General features: G+C 47.1%; 1 protein-coding gene across 1 annotated transcript in view; it reads right to left on the bottom strand.

Moving 5' to 3' along the window:
- The window catches only part of LOC147683825 (uncharacterized), a 1,174,400-nt gene that overhangs the window by 1,068,942 nt on the left and 84,958 nt on the right, over positions 1–20,500 (bottom strand). The gene's annotated exons all lie outside the window — the stretch shown is intronic.

Raw genomic sequence — 20,500 nt, 5'->3', positions numbered from 1 at the left:
TTTGCATCTCTAATGAGATGCAAAGTGGGCATCACTGGGCAGAACAACCTTGTAAATATTGCTGATGTGCACATCGCAATATTTACAAGGAGGCCCAGGCATTTTTGCAGATGTTAGTTTTTGGCGAAAACCGCGGTTTTCGCCAAAAAATAACGCCTGCAAAAATGCTGACTTACCTATACTTTATATTGGAGGTGGATTATATTGATAGGAGCACAAGGTCGTATCAGCATGGTTATCGCCGTTTTCCATGGAACATTGCTGGAAACCCAGCAATGTTCCATGGAAAACAAGCTATCGCTGGAATAATTATCGCCAATGCGCTATGCGTTGTTAATACAGCACTAGCATGGCGACAATTATCAGCGATAGCCGGAGATAACAATTCTCACGTTAAGAACGGCCAGCGATAATTATCGCAGGCCGTTGATAATATGCCCCGCAGCTCCTAAAAGTGAGATTGTCTGTGGCATCTGAGAGCACTGTTTTTTGTCTTACCACAAACTTGAGAGCATATTATCAATGGCCAGCGATAATTATCACTGGCCGTTCTTCGCGCGGGAATTGTTATCGCCGGCTATCGCTGATAATTATCACCATGCTAGAGCTGTATTAACAACGCATAGCGCAATGGTGATAATGATTCCAGCGATAGCTTGTTTTCCATGGAACATCGTTGGTTGGCGATAACCTTGCTGATACGACCCTGTGGTCCTATCAGCATAATCCACCTCCAATATAAAGTATAGGTAAGTCAGCATTTTTGCAGACGCTAGTTTTTGCCGAAAACCGCGGTTTTCGCCAAAAACTAACGTCTGCAAAAATGCCTGGGTCTCCTAGTAAATATCCCGATGTGCACATCAGCAATATTTACAAGGCATGCTAATGCATGTTATCACCCTCTTATTAATAGGGCGAAAACATTATCTCCGCTTTTTTAGCTTTTAAAGACAAAATAGCGGAGATAAGGCCTTTGATAATATGCCCCTTGTTGCTTATGGATTTTTTTACTTTGGAGTAAATATGTATATTAAAAAACAAAAACGGAAATCCTGCCTTTATAATAAAATGCCAGCTGATGACAATGGGCACGATTTGACTTTGCAAAGTTATCTAAAGATGTAGTTGGGGCAAGCATGTATCCACTGTGTAATGGTGTAACATTAGACCCCGCAGAACCCCTGGTGCAGGGGCAAGCTCCTTAGCAATTCCATTGTAATCTCTTATAATGTCCCAAAGGCCAGACCTATTGGCTATGCCAATGCTTGTTTCTACTGCTCCTGGCTTGTTTTAGTGTTTAAGTTAGGACTGAAAAGGCAATCCTAACCTATTGGTTTCGCCAATGTTTATTTTAAATCAGTAGCTAATTCCATTTAATTATTCCCCTTGAATTTCTGTCATCGGTTTCATTTTAAGTTTCCCTCCCTCCTACCAACTGTGTTGGCACATTGCAGCATTCTTTTAGCAAGGAAGTGAGCAGTCATCAGGGCAGTGGTGTGCAGGCGCGGCTTAACTGATTGCAAAGAACTGGGTACATTTCCTCGTGTCCTGGTTGGTCCTGTCAGCTGACAGATAAAATAAATATTGATCGTAGGAGGGGAAGCATTTATTTCCCGCTCATACAACAGAACAATAGTTCATTTTGTGCATTTCAAATGTAGAACAAGCACTCCGACAAAACGCAATTATCACACTTCCCCAAGTGCATGGTGGGCATTGTCTCTTGCAGTGAAACCTCCATCAGGACCTGCCAGGCTTCTTTCACACCGGCGGGGAAGTAGGGAACGGCAAAATAAACAAAACAATTGTAGAAAATAAAAGCTCTTTTAAGAGCGCGCGTCTAAACTGTGCATTGTTACAGCCTCCTGCCTCCAATAATATTAAAGTATATCGAAAGTCCACTTAAACACACAGAGGCCTCTCAGACCAAGGGGAATTTATCATTTCGAAGAGAGAATTGGTCCAAACAGGTCACGTTTCTTAGTATATGACGTAAAAGGTAAGATAGTTTTTTTATTTTATTTTTATTTTTATTTTATTACACAGGAACAATGGGGCATATTACCAAGCAATAGCGATAATTATCGCTATTGCTTGGTTAGAGACAAAAATTTACAGCTGAGCTGCGGCGATTTTTACCGCAACAAAACCTTGGTATTACCAAGGTTTAACGCAAATGCAATAAAAATCGCCGCAAAGCATGAATATCGCTGAAAAGTCAGCGATATTCATGCATTACCGAGCTAATGCTCTTAGCCATGTTATCCACCTCCCATTGGATAACATGGCTAAGAACTGCTCAGGGCAGGTGTTAGCTTTTGGAGATATTCGGGCTTAGCGCGAATATCTCCAAAAGTTGGTAATAGGAGATAGCGATGTTAGCGACTGTTTCCAGTCGCTAACATCTTGGCACGCCCACTTTGCATATCATTAGTGATAAATATCACTGACATGCAAAGTGGGGCCCAAGATGGTCGCTATCTCCTACTAGCTGTCACTAACTGGTGTTAGCGACAGCTAGGTAATAGGGAGATCATTTTATCTCCGCTTTCTTGGCTTTTAAAGCCAAAAAAGCGGAGATAAACCCCCTTGATAATATGCCCCAATATTCCTTTCCTATCTTGAAAATAAATCAGTTAACAAAATTGCACCATCTGGAGCACAATATTTCTGAGAGATTGTAGATAGCTCAAGACAGTGGAGCGTGGAAACTCAAGTCACAGCTACTGCTCATTGGGACATATTTACAAAACAATGTCGGAGAGTGGAGCAGGGCCTAATTTTGCATCGCTGCGCTCCGACATTTTGAAAACGCAGGGATGCGCCATATTCACAAGAATACGGGCACCACTGTGTTTCCCCTTACGCTGGCAAAACAAAGTTGCCTAGAGCGAGGGCACCATGTAGCAGGGGGGCCTGGGCTGCAGGGATGTTTGATTATGTGCAGGAAGGAAGAATCACCAATAATAGCGATTTGCACTTTCTATGTGTGGTGCAGAAAGAGCAAAAAATGAGGAGAAATTAATAATTTCTCCTCTTAACACCATTCTTACACCTGGTATTCCATGGCATTTGTTTTTGGCGCTGCCTCAGCCGTGTAAATCTGGGGTAGCGTCATAAAGCAATGGGTGTTGCGGTGGAATGCCCACAGAAACATCCATTGCACGCTCCTTTCCCGCAGAGGACTGCGGTGGAAAGGGGCATATTTACAAGGTGGCCTTAACATATTCTAAGTGGCTTAGCAACACTTTGAAAAAATTGGAAAATGGTGCTGCGGCACCGGAGTGACAAAAAAAGTGACGCTCCGGTGGCAAAAGGGGCTTGTAAATATGCCCCAATGTATCAGAGCAGTAGTGACTGTGTATTCCCCCACTGGTAAGGTTAGCCAGGTAGTGCATATGGTAGGGGAGGAGCAGTATTGTTAACCCCTTCGTAGCGGGGGTATTTCCCCCGCGATGCGGGGGGGAGGGGCCACGCACGGCTCTGTGGTGCTCATGACGAGTCCAGCTCATCATGCTGCCCAGTGGAGCTGGGCTCATAACGAGCTAGACTTGCCATGACTCCGCCCACTACAATAGAACGGCGTGGAATTCGCCACGCGTGGGAGTGGTGTGGCCGTTATGACGAGCCCAGCTCGTCATGAACACAGCTCCACTGTGCCTCATGACGAGCTGGGCTAATCATAAGCATTAGAACACTGCTATTAAAATGATGCCGCTCAGTAAGGATGTAGTTGGGGTCTGTACCTTTGTTTTCCTGAAATTGGATTGTCCACACCTCATACATAAACTCGAGAGTCTCAGGGTTAGTGCAAGAGCTGCAGACAGCAGAACTTTGAAACACAGGGCAGTATTTGCCTCAATGGTCCTGATTACAAATTGATCGGAATTTGTCTGACCCCTGTGTAAACCTCTGATTGCGGAGATTTTGGAATTCCGAGTTTGGTGGTATTTATCGCATTTGGTAATTACTGGGTGCATTCAATATCTTATTATTTGTTACATTTATACAGGTCGTTTCTATCAGAATTTAACAGGGAAAAGTATACAGTATTTACCATACCATGTGTGGGATGCAATTACATGGAATACTTGTCAGCTGTGCTCCACATTGCACAGCATCATGATTTGTCTCAAGGTGTACAAGGCTGCACATTGTTGATATACTACTGCCTAGCCTGAGTGAATTATATATATGGAGTATTTGCAGACAAATCATTGTGAGGAATGCATACTTGTATGCCTAGGCCTGAAGATCAGCATTTGCTGTGGCTGCAGCAGCACTGAGACAAGCACAGTGGGTGCCGGCGTAAATGGATGTTAGCAAGCATGGTGTGAAAGATTGGAGCCTGGGCAGAAGCTGAAGCTTGACTTCTGAGCTCTGAGTTCACAACGAGCACTAACAACATGCAAAACACCCTTAGGTAGCCGTTGACATTTCCTTCCTAAACTGCCTTGCATTTGCAGAGCAATACTATGGGGAAACTTTCAGCGGAGCAGGCGCAGCAGTGGGAACTGCCACGCCACCACTCCGCCGAAGGTCACCCCGCCCGCCAGATTACGACTAACAAGTAGTCTGGCAGGCGGCCGCTTGGCGGTGCCTCTTTTAAAGGCAGAGGCACCATTACAAAAGACACCACCATGGGACTGCACTACATGGTTACTGCACGGCATATACTCAAAGGTCCATGCCGTGCAGAAACCTATGTGTATGCACACATGGGGGCACATGTTATGCCCCCTGTGCGCATTCACATATGTTTGAGGCACAGAGGGACTGCCATGAAAACCCTGGCGGAGAGGAAACTCAAAATATGCTTGGCGGGACCGTGGCGGTCCCACCACGGCTGCACCACCATGAGTCTGGTAGTCCTCGGACCACCAGACTCTCAATAGGGTCCTATGTGTTCTGGTCTTTGCGTAGTATGTTATTTTTTTGTCTCTTGGTGCGAGCTAGAGTGTCAACATGGCAACTGGGTTTTTTTGATAGTGTATCACTTGGATTTTTTTTATTGGAGCTCTACTTTTATCCACTCACTTATTGCATATCTGGTAACTCAAGCAATGGTTCACCCTTTGTGATTTTTGTGTTTCTGTAAGCGTGTCAGTGTTTTTCATCACTGTGGATGAAGGGCATGAATATGGAAGTAATATACTGCGTTAACAAACCCATAGGAGAAAATTAGAGGAAGCTAAAATATGACTTTAAGGGGCCAGGTGTTCAAAATAGAATGGTGCTGGAAACACAGAGGAGTTACTATCCAGTCAATAGTACATAAAGGAGGGGTCTCGTTAGATAAATGCAAGTCTAGACCATGTGGTGTGTGGCCGATTGAAATATGCTCCCATGGTATTAACAGCCCAACTGACTCTTATTGCCCAAGCTGCACTTAGTTCTACCCAAAGGCCACCTTCAGCTTTTGCTCTGTCTTCTTGCTTTTTGATATGCTGTGTCAGGCACTTTTATAAATGTAAGAGCATGCCCATCCTTGACAGCTGTGAGTGCAATATATGTTTGTATCTGCCGTTTGACTCTGGCCACAAATTCTTAAGCCTGCCCCAAGTTTTTTGTTTCAGTTTTCTTAAAGACTTGTGGTCTGCTGCCATTAGGTGCAAGTAGGACATACAATCCCATCGTGTACAGCTAGCAAGGGAGCAAGATGCGAGTAAAGTTGGTGGTTCAGAAAAGTCAATAGTTTTATCCTCGGATTTAGGCAATCTTCAACTGAATCAATTGAAAGTAGTAGTTGCACACAGCTCTATCTATTCCCAGTGCTCAAATGTTGCCGTCAAAAGTTTATCTAACAACAGAGAAAACATTGCTGGCCGTGTTACGTATGCGATTCAGAAAAGGGGGTGTTGATGGACAGAGTATCTGAATTAAGCAGAACACTCGTACCCAGTCAACAGATCAGGGCTTGACCCATCACCGTTTTTTAGCTCACTGCACCATCCCAGCTCAGAACCTGGCTACATGCAAATTAGTCTGTCCCTGGCCCAGCTTGTTTCCTTTCCAGTAAAGGAATTGGCTTGGTAGTTTGGTCTGCCCTGTTCCCATGATGCACAGGTTCTGAGCTGGGATGGTGCAGTGAGCTAAAAAACGGTGATGGATCAAGCCCTGATCTGTTGACTGGGTACAAGTGTTCTGCTTAATTCAGATACTCTGTCCATCACCACCCCCTTTTCCTAATCCTTTTGTCCACCACAAGCGTGGAAGGGTATGCTCAGACATGAGTCCCTTGCTCACTGCACCATCAGGATTCAAGCAAGCCGGGCCGAAGACGGCTGTAATGCCAGAAACCGGTCCCCGGAAGCTTGTTTCCTTTCCAGTAAAATAATTGGCTTGGTAGTTTGGTCTGCCCTGTTCCCATGATGCACTGGGCCAGGGACAGACTAATTTGCATGTAGCCAGGTTCTGAGCTGGGATGGTGCAGTGAACTAAAAAACGGTGATGGATCAAGCCCTGATCTGTTGACTGGGTAGGAGTGTTCTGTTTAATTCAGAGACTCTGTCCATCACCACCCGCCTTTTCTAAATCGTGTTACGTATGCGGCGCATTTTCCTGGTTAGCATTGGGCGCACATTTTAGAAGGTGCACCTGGTGCAAACAAGGAAAATGCACTGTATTAGGAGGATGTATGTGCTGCACCCAAGGCAGCCGCGAACTCGTGCTGCCCTGGGGGCAGCATATTCATGTGAAAAACAGAGCGGCTACTTTAAAGCTGCACCATATTTCACAGTGCAAGCGAGCCGACCCAACTGCACTTTTAAGGAGGATTAGAGATCCCCTTACTGGCGGGTGCAGTAAGTGACAGCACCCGCCTACAAGGGGATGTCTGGGGGTCCATGGGACCCCCTTTCTCCCCTCCAGAGGGCTTCCAATCAGGGGAAGCACTGATAGTGTGCCATATTTTAAGAGGCAAACTGTCAGTGTGCCTCCTGACAGCTTTTTTGCCTCTAAGCCGATGTCTGTAATACGGCGCAGGCGTAGAGGCAAAGGGATTCCCTCATTTTCATGGGGCCACATCCCCAGGTAATACCCGTTGATGATAGCACTGGCGCTCTAAGTGCACCAGTGCTATCGGTATTGCAGACCCTGCGACCCCTTCCAGAATACCATAGTGCCCCGGGGGCACGCAATGCGGGCGCACATGTCCGTGGCGCCCCAGGACACTTCCCTTTATGGCCCCAAAGCAGTAAAACGTAGTCAGGGTGTCTATGTCTATGTAACTGAGAAATTACTATCATCCAATATTTAGAAAACATTCTATAATCTCTTCTCTGTGCTCCAGGCTTTCAGTAAAACTCTGGGGCACAAAGAAAAGCTGGTCAGATATGATACTCCCCCTACAACTTAAGTTTATGCCCAAAGCAAATCATGCAGTTACAATTTGTTCCTGGGTTACCCCTGCAGGATCCCCAACTCCCAGAACCTGAAAGGCTTAGTCCAATGCAGAGCCACATTTGACATGGACTTGTTGAAGACATGTGCAGCTGTCACAGGCCTCCTGTTTTTCTTTCAAGCAAATAAAGCTGTCTAGGTCTCCAGCACCTCATGTATTCTCTGGCTTCAGGAAATAAATTTCACAGGCAATCAGGCTCCACTTGACATGACCCTGTTCACTTTGTGATTGATTTTGGGCCAGCAAGAGGTTCTCTCTTAGTCCTTAGATCAGCTTTCCAGACCAAGACATTCGAGCTGAGCTGGGGACACAATTCTCTCCACAGTCTGGAATCTAGCAGATAGGATATATTCCAGCACCACTCACATAGTCTTCTTTTTCTTCATCTATTCCATTAAGGGTGATTTAATAGGAGAGGACCAACTTCTGACAGGTGGCAACTTTGGATCAAAACAAAAACTACAGATCTCATATTTTCCCCATTTAATATTTAGGTTTAAATTTCTTTATTAATTTCAGCATGGTAATCAAACATAACATCAAAACATTAAGTGCTGTTGAGTACCGCTAAGGACCCACCGATGTGGGATGGCTTGCAAATAAGAAGAACACCCCCCAACTGCCACCTCCCCCTCCCCCTAAAGCAAGCGAAAATAAATTGCACAAAAGAGCCCCCTCCCTAGCTCGGTCCCTATATGATGCTGTGTCTATTAGGATTCCACTTCTCCTCGTGGTGCTGTTGGCGGGGGTTCTGTTCATCGCAATAGTCTCCGGTATCTGGGACATGTGAGTTCTTTGAATTCTGAGGTTAAAAGTGACAAGAAAGGTTTCCAGAGGTCCTAGTATAAGGCTCCTGGTTTGGAGAGAGTGGGGAGACCCTCTCCATCATGAATGTGTACCACAACCGATGGAACCATCCCAGATAAGTAGGAGAGGTGTCCGTTCCCCAGTGAGATAAAATGTTCCGGAGGGCAGCCCCCAGTGCCAGTGCTATCTGTCGACCTCTCCACGATTTAAGCGGGAAGGTGAGGGAATTGGGGAGGCCCAGCAGGGTGTAGGCAGGAAAGCAATGGAGCTGGGTGTCGAAGTGGCCATCAATGTCATCCAGTACTGAGTCCAGTAACTCGAGAGTCAAAGTCAATTCCATAGTCAGTGGGTAAGTGTACCAGGTGAACCGCAAGCTTAGAGAGTCTTTGGCTGGGTTGCCTCTGTGGAGTCTCTGAGGGAGGAGATACCAATAGGGTCTCAATGCTAGCTGCGTTGCGTGCCATGTGGTGAGCTCTTACAATAGATGTCTTTCCACTCCTTCCCCAACTCTCTCTCCCACCTCAGTTGGCCTAGGGATTTGCCAGTCCTGGGGGCATGACTGAGTAACCCGTAAAGTTCTGTTATCAGGCGAAAGTCTGAGGGTTTTGTCACCAACCATTTCTCAAACGGCCTAAGGAGCCTCTGAGCCCCATCCCGAACACCTAGCTGCAGCACCCAGTGTCTGATTTGGTGATAGCGAAAGTGTTCTCCGTCAGGGAGATTCTGTTGTGAACAAAAGTCATCTAATGACAAAGGACCATCAGCATCGAACAAGTGCCCAATGGACCTACGTCCTTCTTGGGTCCCTTGTGCATATGCTCCTGATTCAAGACCTGATGTGAATGCAAGGTTATGTACTATGGGGGTTAGCGGTGAAGGAAACATTGTGATTGCCCGAGTCGAAACTAATTTGTCCCAGGCTACCAGTGTGGCTTATGTGACCCTCGAGAGATAGAGGTTGCGGGGGCGCGCCTCTCTAATGAGAAAGGGGCTTCCCCCATAGGGGTTGCTTAGCCAAGGCTCTATCCATGGACATACAGTGTTTCTCGGACTCTGGCTGTAACCACTCCATCAGGGCTCTCAGATGCACCGCCCATTAGTATACCTGCATGTTTGGGATTGCCAGGCCCCTTCTATTGAAGGTCTATAGCATAATTCTCTACGCAATCTGGGACTTTTATCTCGCTGTATGAAGTGTTCCAGATCACGCTACATAGGTCGTAACACTCCTGACGGAGGGGATAATAAAAGGGTCTAAAATTGAAATAGTATCTTCAGCAAAATTGTAATTTTTATCGCCGCTATACGGCCTAGCCAGAACAGCGTGTGCGGTCTCCATCTATGTAGGCAGTCTCGTATGTGCTGGAGTAGCGCTGTGTAATTTAGTGAAGTGCTGCATTGCGTGTTGGCTGTGAGCTGAAGGCCTACGTAGGGGATGGCTTCCTGGGCCCATTGAATATGGTAGGTGTGCTTCAGTTCCTCTGCCGTGGCTGGGGAGAGGAACAGGTTGAGGGCTTGTGATATGTGGGCATTGACCCTAAAGCCTGCGCAAACTGCTCCAACTCCACCATAAGGGCGGGGAGTGATACCTTAGGGTTCTCCAGGGTAGCAACTACATCATCCGCATTTAAACTAATCTTGTGCTCTTCCCCTCTGAAAACCACCCTGGATATCAAAGGATTAGTGAGTACTCTTTGGGGCGATGGGCTCCATGTAAAGGGTGAATAGGAGCGGGGAGAGCGGGCATGCCTGTCTCGTTCCCCGCTGGATAGGAAAGGGGGTAGAGGTGAAGCCATTCACTCAGATCGAGGCTGTTGGTTTGGTGTAGCTGCTTAGGACCCAGCCCATGAATCTCTCCAGTAAGCCAAAGGCAATGCCCATATCAAATGCTTTTTCAGCATCAATAGAAAGGATCATAAGCTCATTACCAAAATGCACTGCTTTGTCAGTGATATGTAAGAGGCGGTTAGTATTATCGGAGCACTGGTGGCTGGGCATGAAGCCCGATTGGTCCGGGTCGATCAATCTTGGTAAAAGAGGGGAAAGGCGCTGCGCCAGGATCCCTGTGAACAGTTTAAGGTCCACGTTAAGGAGGGAGATAGGCCAGTAGGACGCACATTGTTGTTTATCTTTACCAGGCTTAGGTATTACTGTGACTAGCTCCTACATCATGGAGGGGATTGAAGAGGAAAGCCCAACAAAATTATAGACTCTTTGAGTATTGGAGCTATTGTGGGGCAAAAGGTTTTGTAAAAAACACAGGAAAAGCCTTGCTGGCCTGGGGACTTAAGCAATTTTTGTTTCAAAATGGCAGAGATCACCTCCTTTAATTTGATTGGGGACTCAAGCTGTGCAGCCTGATCGGGCGTTAATGTGGTAGTACTCATGCGATGAAAGTATTGGGCAGGACCGTCTGGGGGAAGTTGTTGTGCTCCCTATAGAGCCACGTAGTAGTGTTGGAACGTTTCGGCGATAGCCTGGTCGGAGGCCTGCTCTTGTTCTTTCTCGTTGAACACTGTGGAGATCCTGGAGGACTGCCGTTGTACCCTTAGTCAGTTGGCCAGCAGTCTCCTTCTTCTGTCTTGCCGGTGTAGAAGGAGGGCCTAAGATGCAGCGTTGCTTGCTCTGTCCTATTGAGGTCCAGACCGGCGAGTTGAGTTTGCGCAGATTGCAACTGCCTCCAGAACCCTGGGGGCGCCTATTCTCTGGCGGATAAGTTCTAACTCCTGCACTTCACGTGCAAAGAAGTGCTATGTGGGTTTGTGGAGTGTTGTTCATAGGTAGGTAATCAGTAATCGCTTTTGTGATCCGTTGCACTACCTCGGGCGCTGAAGCATTGTTACTTTTAGACGCTTAATGTGGCATGCAGGACCGGAACTCGGGAGGGCCAGTGTCAGGCTCACAGTGGAATGATCGGACAATGAGCGGAGAAGTATATCTACCTGTTGGACGTGCGGAACAACTGCTTCGGTAGGAAGGAAGTAATCAATCCTGGCATAGATCTTGTGAAACAGAGAGTAAAAAGAATACTCTCTATCGCTCGTGTGGTGGGCCTGCCATTCATCTACCAATCCTGTCTCAGCTAACATCTGCTTCCCTTCTTCCGTAAGGGCTCTGGACTGCCCCTGTCCCTGTGCCGACCTGGCTATGTCGTTATCGAAGGCCAGGTTTAGATCCCCTCTCAGTTTCAATGACCGGTCCAATGACATAGATAACTCTAACACAACCTTAAGTATTAACCCTCCCTGCCCTTCATTCGGGCGTGGAGTGTGCCTATAGTGAGGGTGTGGGATCCTGTAAGAAGGTATAGGCCAGTAATCTACCCCTGAGTTCTGCTTGTTTGGGGCCCACTCTGCCATGGGATGGGGGATGAAGTCCAATTTAGTCCTGAGGGCGTTTGGGGACCAAGAAACCCTCCTGGTACCTCCTGAAAGTCCTACGCAGCAGAATTCCTGAGCGCTGGTCGAAGGCCCAGCACCCTTTCTCCACCACTCTGTAAACATGACTACCACTTGAAGAAGAATCTTTCTGCACCTCTGACTTAATGGTAGTGTTAATCCCCCTTCCCTATTATGTACTAGGGCCTTACAGAGGAGGTCATGCTAATCACAGGGGTACCCCAACGCATAGTGTTCCCTAGTGTTGTAGGTATTGTTTTCACTGTGTTCTAAGTGTCTTTTAGCATAGCACTGGCTCTAAGCCTGGTTAGTCAGTCAGTTGCTAAAAGTTGGGGGCACAGTAGGACTTTCTGCTCCTCTGTTGGTTCTTTCTGCACATCTCTTGCTTCTTCCTGCAATTTTCTTTGTCTTTCTGGACTTCTGTTGCCTATTTCTGCATTTATCTTGCTTCTTTCTGTGCCTTTGTTCCTCTTCCTTCACATTTCCTACCTCTGTAGGCATAGTTAGAAGTTAGCATTTAAAAAACCTTTGAAATTCACTGAAAAAACCATAGCACTGCCATAGCACTACCTCCAGTATGCACCAGAGAGCTGTGATGCAGAGAGGTGTTCAGAGGCAACGCCCCTTTTTACACCTCTGTGCAATGCAGCTCCGTGGCGCTTACTGGAGGTACCGGGTGGGCTAGTTTGCCCCCAGGGACCCTCAGGATTGAAGAAGAATTAATTTACCAACTTAAAACGCGCCACAGGGCGTGTTTGCACACATGTCACCTCAGGCCCGCCTCCTCACTTTACCACTGTGCAAACACGCCCGTGGCATGTTTTAAGTTGGGGGATTAACTCCCATTGAATCCTGAGGGTCCCTCTGGTGCAATTAGCCCACCAGGTACCTCCATTAAGCGCCACAGACCTGCATTGCAGAGAGGTGTAAAAAGGGGCATGGCCTCAAAACACCTCTCTGCAACGCAGCTCCCTGGCGCATACTGGAGGTTCCTGGTGGGCTAGTTGGCCCCCAGGGACCCCTAGTATTCAAGGGGAATTAGTTCCCCATCTGCAAACACACCAGGGGGGCGCGATTGCAGAGTGCTTCAGGGAGGGGGCAGGGCCTCCGGCTCGATGCCGGTCTTTTTTAAAATTTTATTTTTTAAGAAGGGAGGCTGTGTGGCCCCCCTTCTTTTCCTAATTTATTTGTCCTGCGACCCCATCCCCCAGGGCCTGACCCCCTTTTTTTATTTTTTATTTGTAAGGGGGCCACCTGGCCCCCCTTCAGAGGCCTACATCGGCCCCGGGGACCCCATCCCCCAGGCCATGGCCATTTTAAAAAAATGTAATTTAATTGGAGGAGGGCTGTGTGGCCCCCCTCCTCAGTCCCTTCATATCCACAGGGGCCCCATCCCCAAGGGCCACCTTTTCCTTTGAATTTTTTTTTATATAATGGTGGGGAGCCTTCCCCTGGGGCCGGCCCTATCCATTGGGGACCGTGGGAGGGTTCACAATCCCCCCATGGTCCAGCCAGCTCCCCGCCTCCTTCAGGAGCCAGTTATATTAAAGGTGGGTGACCCAATAAACCCTTGAGAGCTTGGGCTGAAATATGGTATAAGAAAAATTGCTTAAAAGGGAATTCTTTTTAGAAATTATTCTATAACAGGAGGTTGATCAATCTTGACTGAAAAAACCTAGGACCAATTTAATTCAATTAAACCTGTTTTCATTTGGATAAATACTTTCAAATTCAACAGAGTGGTAACAACTCACAATAGAAAAAAGCTACACAGGAAGTAGATTTTATAGAATATCTTTTTATATCAAATTTGCATTTTGTAGGGTACAATTTCTTTAAAAACTGTGAACATTAATCAACAAAATACAAGTGGATCAGACATAGATTAGTTGTTCTTCAAAGTCACTTGCGTTGCTGTCCACTCTTTTAAGTTAAAACACAACTGATCTTGTTCACTGTGTACAAAGATGACGCTGTGACGAATTGATCTAAAAACAAAAGATGTGGACTGATATGTCGACGTTTCGGCCATATCATTGACAAATCCTCAAGGCCATCCTCAGGACTTTTTATCTTTTATAAAATGTGACCCCTCCTGGATCTCCACTTGATCGTCACTGACTGCGCAGTTCGTGTGGGACCTTCTGTCTTGAAGTTTACACTCGAAAATGATGTTGTGGCGTACCTAATCCGCTTCCAACGTTAAAGTAACTATCCCGTGAGACTACGCCACGTCGGAGGAAGTTTTGCTGAAATTTAGCCGAATAACAAAGCATTAACTTTGGAAGTGGATTAGGTACTCTCTGGAATAAAATATTTTCAGTTCCGGGTTACCAGAACCAACGACTTCCTGCTGCTGCGCCCATATATAAAACATGTTACAAAAGTCCCGGTTAGATGAAGGCTGTCAGACTGGGGTGGTCCAAGTACAGGTTATCGGCAACCTCACATTTGCATAAAGTCTTCTCTGCTGATCACAGAAAAAGGCCCGGGCACACTTATGTAAATAAAATGTAATGGCTCCAAATAACGCATATCAGCTTTCACCTTGTTCACGCTCCAAACAAGTAGCAATTTTTACAACCATTTTAAACATTGCTAACACAAATGGAAAGAGGACTCATCCTAGTGATGTTATATGCACCAATTGATTTCTATGGCAGCCATCTTAACATAGTACAATTATCGATATATGTTCACGGATAACAGAGTAAATACAATGACAGGAAAATAATATGTAAATGTGAATGTAGTAGTATTTGTATAGCGCACCGAATCGACCCCCGAAGGGGTATCTCAGGCGCTTGTACGCATACCGCTGTGGAACCCTTCCTGGCTTTTCCCTGTGAGGTGCCCACTCCTGGGCACCCCCAAGGTGAAGCCAGGCATCCTAGCGTTGTTGGGGCTGTTGTGGAGATTAAGCAAGCTATTGCCCAGAGTTGCAGAGTGGGACCCATGATTAGAAGAGGCACAGAGACGAGAATTATCAGGTCCGCGGAAATTGAGCCCAAGACCCACCGAGGCGGGAATTGAACCCTGGTCCCGGGCTAGACCTCTGCATCAGGGTCTGCCGCTCTAACCATTGAGCCACACTTCTCCACAATATATGATAAAGGGCAAAATTAATTTCAATGCAAGCCAGCAATTCAACAGAATTAGTACCATACATCTTTTTTTATATGAATACTAAACAGCGGATTTGTTGTTTTGGAATGAGAAACATCTTAATCCAAGATGAGGCTGTTTGGTATTCAAAAAGCGTTTGAATATGTTTGTTTCCGTTTGATGAATTCTCTCTAAATTTTTAAAACTAATGGGGCGGTCAGGTCAGCTCCTGTGTTGAAAGTTTCAGGGTGATTTGTGAAGCGGGGGCCGAGAAGAAGGGATGGTCCCAAAACACGTTTTGTCCATGTTCATTTCCACAGGAAAGTTTAGACCCGGCTACAGCCCAAACTAATGACCGCAATTACACCACATTCGGCAAAAAGGTAGCTTTTGGTTCAGAAAGCAATCTCTTTGTTAAATAGTGTAAATGCGTTCAGTAGTTGCTGAAAAATGTAAACATTTTTCAGATATACAATTAAGGCCGCGGGTGATTCGCAATCCTTCCCTATCTCATGCCTACAATGTGATTGGCTGCCAACAGTTCCAACTAGGAAGCAATGGCAGTCATATTGTGGTTGAACTGAATCACAAGAAAAAAGGTTAAAAAGCAAGAAAAAGCAAGAAAAGGAGGCAGGGTTGAAACATCCTGACCCCCTAGGCCTGCTCAGGGGGTCACACAGGAACCTCCAGGGCCCAAAAAAGCATTTTTTTAAACAAATTGTGGGTTTCTAGATGGGTGCTCAAATTCCACCAAACATTGAAAAAAATTCTCGAAGCGCGGTCTCCCGCACTTTCATTTCTTTTCAGCCCCCGGAAGGGACAGGTCCCTGTGGCAATGCCAGATTATGATGCTGGGGCCCGCGGGGGCCCCCGCAACCCAAGGAACCACCACCTCCCTAGGGCTATGTTAATGAAATGCGAGGGGACACGCGGGCCCTCCGCAACCCTGGGGACAGCCACCTCCCCTGGGCTTTAGTTTTTTTTAAATGCATGGGGGCTCCTGCCCCCCATGCATCCCCGGGGACCGTCACCTCCCCGGTACTATATGCATTAAATGCAGAGGGCTACGCAGCTCCAGACACCACCACCTCCCCGGGACACCAATTAATTAAATGCGGGGGTCCTTGGCAGCCCCCCAGCCCGAGGGACCACCAACTAACTCCTTGGGGATAGACCGATGATGGGAGAGGGGCTGATTGACCCCTCTCCAGGAGCCCTCCATAGTCCTGGAGACCGCCATCCTCCAGGGCCAGCTCCAGCAATGTCCCGGGTTGCCCACCCCTGGAATATTGCATTCTGCTATGGCGTGAGCAGAATTGCTTTTGGGCAAAGGGAGCTGCATGTTAACAGCTTCCTTTGTCCAAAAGCAATGCCGGCCCCTGCAGGAGGCTGGGAGCCGGCAGGGACTGCAGGTGCCTGGAGGCTCCCCCTGCGGTCCCCAACTATACGGCCATGCCACGGGATTTGGGGTCCACGGGCAAAAATCGGCCTGGGGAGGGGGGCTGCGCGGCCCCCCTCCTTTAAAAGAAAATAAATGGCCAAGCTCTTGGGGAGGGGTTCCCCTGGGCCAAAAATGGCATGGGGAGTGGGCCTGCTCAGCCAGGTCCCTCCCTAATTAATTAAAAAAATTTAAATGGGTTGCGCAAAATTTCCTAAATAAAAATAGACGAAACGGCAACTTGCCTGAAGCCCGCCCCCTTTCACCACTACTCTGCAAATACGTGTCCTCCTGGCGCGTTCCTGGTTGGGGGATGAATTCCCCGCCGCTACTGAGGATTGGGATTGCAATAAGGTGCTCTAAGGCCACACCCCTTTTTACAACACTCTGCAAACACGCCACACTGCTGGTGGGGCAATGAGGTCCCCTTGTGTCCTGAGGACTTCAGGATTAAAGTGGACTTTATCCCCCAAGCAGCAGTGCGCCAGGAGGCGTGTTTGAAGAGTGGTGTAAAAAGGGGGCATGGCCTCCGACCAACTCTCAGCAATCCTGCTGTGTGGAGCTTACAGGAGGTAACAGGAGGGCTAGTTGGCCCCCAGGGGCTCTCATGCGGCAAGGGGACTTTATCCTCCAACCAAGACAGCACCAAGAGGTTCGTTTGCAGAGTGGTGGAGAAAGGGGGCATGGCCTGTGACCATCTCTCAGCAATCCAACTGTGTGGTGCTTACTGGATGTAACAGATAGGCAAGTTGGCCCCGTAGGAACCCCCAAGAGCAAAGGAGACTTTATCCCCAAGCAAGAGCGTGCCAGGAAGTGTGTTTGAAAAGTGGTGGACAAAGGGGGTGTGGCCTGGTATCAGAACTCAGCAATCCTGCTGTGTGGGACTTACTAGAAATAATTGGAGGGGTCGTTGGCCCCAAGGATGTCCTTGGGGGCCAACTACCCCTCCTGTTACCTCCAGTAAGTCCCACACAGTGGGATTGCTCGGAGGTTTTCATAGGCCCCACCCCCTTTCTCCATTACTCTGCAAACGCACCTCCTGGCACACTACTGGTTGGGGGATGAAGTATACTTTACTCCTAAAGGCTGTTGAGGCCAAGAAGCCCTCCTGGTACCTACTGTAAGTCTTACTAAGCGGAATACCTGAGCGCTGGTTGGAAGCCCAGCCCTCTTTCGCCACCACTCTGCAAGTGCAACTGCTAGTTAAAAAACCCAAAGAAATTCACTGAAAAAAACCAGGATTCATGGATGTTAATGTTAGGAATTAGCATTTAAAAAACCTTAGAAATTCATGGAACAAACCAAAGGGTACAGGGACATTATAGTTAGGCTGACATTTCACATGTACAAAACCAGAGAAATTCAGCCGTTATAGTTAGCTGAGCTAACTATAACTCGCGCCCCTGCAATGCACTGCTGATGACGTCACATATTACATCACTCTTGACATGGTCAGTGACATCGCTGATGACATCTCAAATGACATCACTGATGACTTCATCCACTTAATCTCTGATGCACCTACTCACACCCCAATATAACCTTTCATACGCCCACTCCAAATTTCAGACTTCCATTCTTGAAATCATTGACACACCAATACCAGTACATACATACCCACTCACTGATTCATAGGTCTACATACACATCCACTCACTCACCCATACAAACATTCATACAGCCAGTCGCTCACCAATACAGCGGCTGATATATCCACTCATACACCTATGCAAGTACTCATACACTGTCAGTCACCCATAGAGCTACTCACACACCTACTCACTCACCCAAACACTCAATCACACAGCCACTTACTCACCCATACAGAAACACACACACACACTCACTACTCATACAGATACTAACAAATACTTACTCTCCTATATTGTTGCTGACAAAAGCACACGCTCACCCAAACAGCCACTCTCACAATCACTCACACATGTAGTCACTTATATACTCCAACACTCAGATATACTGCCTATCACATATGCACTTACTCACCCATATACCATATACCACTGAGACATCCATTCACTCACCGACACAGCCATACATACACATACAGTGCCTCACAGACACCCTCATGAACCCATACACCGAGGGTTTTACCCACTCACACATCCATGCAGGGAATCACACACACCATCACACACACCCTCATCCTCTGACACTCAGGCACCCATACAAGTACTCAGACAACTAATCAATAACCCATATAGACAGTCATGTACCTACTCACCATCCCATGCAGCCACTTACACACCATCCGACAGACTTATACAGACATTCACACAGATTAGTCACTCACCCATACATTCACTGAGACACATTTAATCACTCACATATACAGTCAGTCACACACCCACTAAATCATCCATACTGACACTCATACATCCAATCATTTTTTAATACACCTTGGTGTATATATTTGAGATGTCATCAGTGATGTCATCAGTGATGTCACTGACCATGTCATGAGTGATGTAGTATGTGAGGTCATAAGCCAGAGGTCTTCAATCTGTGGGGCGCGACCCCCAGGGGGGTCGTGGAGTCCTTTGAAGGGGGTCGCAGATTCTGTCCCTGGCTTGGGCTGATGAGGGTGCTCATGGCGAGGCCTAATTCACACCGAGGTGTGAAAAACATCGAAGCCTCATTAACAAGTAAAAGACTTGTCAAGTACTCGGGTGTGGCTGTGTGTGTCCCTGAAGCCGTTTCGAGCTGGGGGAAGTCGGGGAGGGGGGCTGGGGGAGCAGGCTGTATTGTAGCCTGCCCTTTGAGGTCAATGGATATTGCGCGCCTGGAGCTGTGGGTCCCGTGACACATCCCCCGCCACCAGTAGGGAGGCACAGAGATGCCCTCCCATGATCGGGAAAGAAGGAAAAACACGCAGAGAGATACTGCCCCCCCCCATGAGAAAGGCAAGTAAAAGGTGGGTGAATGAATGATGGGTGGATGGATGGATGTAAGGATGAAGGATGGATGGATGTGTGAAAAGGTGGGTGGATGAATGATGAATGGGTGGATGGATGAAAGGGTGGATGGATGAAAGGGTGGATGGAAGGAAGGATGGAAGGGTAGCTGGATGAAGGATGTATGGATGGATAAAAGGTTGCATGGATGAATGATGGATGGATGGATGTGTGAAAAGATGGGTGTATGAATGATGGGTGAATGGATGGATGAAAGGGTGGATGGATGAACAATGGATGTATGGATGGATAAAAGATTGCATGGATGAATGATGCATGGATGGATGTGTGAAAAGGTGGGGGGATGAATGATGGGTGGATGGATGAAAGGGTGGGTGGGTGGATAGATGAAAGGGTGGATGGATGATGGATCGATGTATGGATGGGAGGATGAATGGGTGGATGGATGTATGTATGGATAAAAGGTTGCATGGATGAATGATGGATGGATGTGTGAAAAGGTGGGGGGATGAATGATGGGTGGATGGATGGATGAAAGGGTGGGTGGATGAAGAATGGATGTATGGATGGATAAAAGATTGCATGGATGAATGATACATGGATGGATGTGTGAAAAGGTGGGGGGATACATGATGGGTGGATGGATGGATGAAAGGGTGGGTGGATGGATGAAAGGGTGGATGGATGATGGATAGATGTATGAATGGGAGGATGAAAGGGTGGATGGATGTATGGAATGATAAAAGTTTGCATGGATGAATGATGGCTGGATGTGTAAAAATGTGGGTGGATGAATGATGGGTGGATGGATGGAAGGGTGGATGGGTAAAGGATGGATGTATGAATGGAAGGATGAAAGGGTGGATGGATGAAGGATGGATGTATGGATGTAAGGATGAAAGGGTGGATGGGTGAAGAATAGATGGATGAAGGATAGATGTATGGATGTAAGGATGAGAGGGTGGACCGATGGATGGATGTATGGATGGATAAAGGTTGCATGGATGAATGATGCATGGATGGATGTGTGAAAAGGTGGGAGGATGAATGATGGGTGGGTGGATGGATAAAAGGGTGGGTGGATGGACTTATGGATGAAAGGGTGGATGAATTAAGGATGCATGTATGGATGGGAGGATGAAAGGGTGGATTGATGTATGGATGGATAAAAGGTTGCATGGATGGATGGATGGATGTGTGAAAAAGTGGGTGGATGAATGATGGGTGGATGGATGGAAGGGTGGATGGGTAAAGGATGGATGTATGGATGGAAAGATGAAAGGGTGGATGGATGAAGGATGGATGGATGGAAGGATGAAAGGATGGATGGATGTGTGAAAGTGTGGGTGGATGAATGATGGATGGATGTGATGAGGTCTAACAGGCGCATTTATGGTTGTCAAAAGATGATGATGAG

Source organism: Lissotriton vulgaris, chromosome 11 (assembly GCF_964263255.1).
Source record: "Lissotriton vulgaris chromosome 11, aLisVul1.2, whole genome shotgun sequence".
NCBI classification, from domain to species: Eukaryota; Metazoa; Chordata; class Amphibia; order Caudata; family Salamandridae; genus Lissotriton; species Lissotriton vulgaris.
This window is presented reverse-complemented; position numbering and strand designations above follow the sequence as displayed.